Below are 1,438 nucleotides of genomic sequence, written 5' to 3'. Positions count from 1 at the left end.
TTTACCCGATAGGATGGGTAGAACTGCCCCTTGTGAGTTTCCGAGACGGTAACTATTTACAGGAGTAGAAAGCCTGCCTTTCTCCCACAGAGTGGCAGGTGGTTTCAAACTGCTGACCGTCTGGATCGCAGCCCAACGTGTAAACGTGACGTTGAAATTGTCTTTATCTGGGGACTTTGGATGGCGTCAATAGATGTGTAAGGAGGCCAAGATGGCGAGCGGTGGTCTGTGGTGGGTAAGTCCACGTGTGAACTTTGTTATGCTGTAGTTCCCACCGGTTCTGCGTAATACTGGGTTAGGAGCTGTTTCCTGATGGAATTAATGCGACGTGATCCTCTTCCATAGAGTGGTCATTAGTGAAAACGGGGTCAAACAGCAACTAACCACCCGAGGTGTCAAATGAGACCCTGAACCTCGCTCTTGATCTCGTGTAGAAAAAGCAAATGGGAGAAACGATGAAGTAAGAGAGCCGAACAACAGTTTTCGAAGGGCAGCTCGAGTAAAGTATTGTCCTGAAACATGCAAAGACCTGCAGCTAGTAAAGCAGAAGGAAGGGCATGCTCAGCATATCTGAAACTGAAGAAAACATCCAAGCCGTGAGTTGTTACACTCAAAGATCCCGTGCACATCTTGGGGTGCAATCTGCAAGGCTGGCAGATAGAACCTCACGGGAAAGACAAGACTCTCAACTCCCAGAAACAGTTCCAGTCTCAGAAACTCTACACCTTCTGTCCTATAGGGTGGCTATCGTGAGTTTTGAGTTTTTTACGGATAAAATTGTTGAATGACACAAGAGATATCAAAAGAAGATGGAGGAGAGAGGACATCCTGGCTCACTAAGCCCCGAGGACGATGTTCCTGCTCGGAGCAGACAACGCAAGGGGAGGACTGTAGGGCCGGCCCCACCACGGGACATGGCGTCCCTCACTGAACCATGGTGCTACGGGGGACAGCAGTGGAGACACAGTGCTGGAATAGTGCATGGGCCGGCCCCATCATGCTAGGGCGAGGCACTGAGGGCATGCAGCAGAGCAGCAGGGGGAGCAGAGTGATGAAACCCATGGGAAGTACCAAAAATAGACATGGGAGACAGAGTGTGGCACCCCATCAGACTGATTGTGGTGGCATATGTGCCACTGATGACATGGTTAGACCACGCTCGCACCATCAAAATCTTATCAGGTAATGGAGAGCACAAGTATGTTGTACCTTGTGACCTTGTAAACACGATGTTCATTATCTTAAAAAAAAAAAAAAGGCTCCAAGAATTGAGTGAATACCAATGACAATGTTTCCTTAATCTGTTGAAATATTGGGAACACTCACTGGTGTATGCCAAGAAATCGGGAGGAGAGTTTCCTGGCCAGTTGACTGAAAGAGAGCCATATTTACACCCATTCTAAAGAAAGGTGACCCAACAGAACATGAACATTATTAA

The sequence above is a fragment of the Echinops telfairi genome, unplaced genomic scaffold (assembly GCF_000313985.2).
Source record: "Echinops telfairi isolate 266 unplaced genomic scaffold, ASM31398v2 ScPeMD7_2010;HRSCAF=2546, whole genome shotgun sequence".
NCBI classification, from domain to species: Eukaryota; Metazoa; Chordata; class Mammalia; order Afrosoricida; family Tenrecidae; genus Echinops; species Echinops telfairi.
This window is presented reverse-complemented; position numbering follows the sequence as displayed.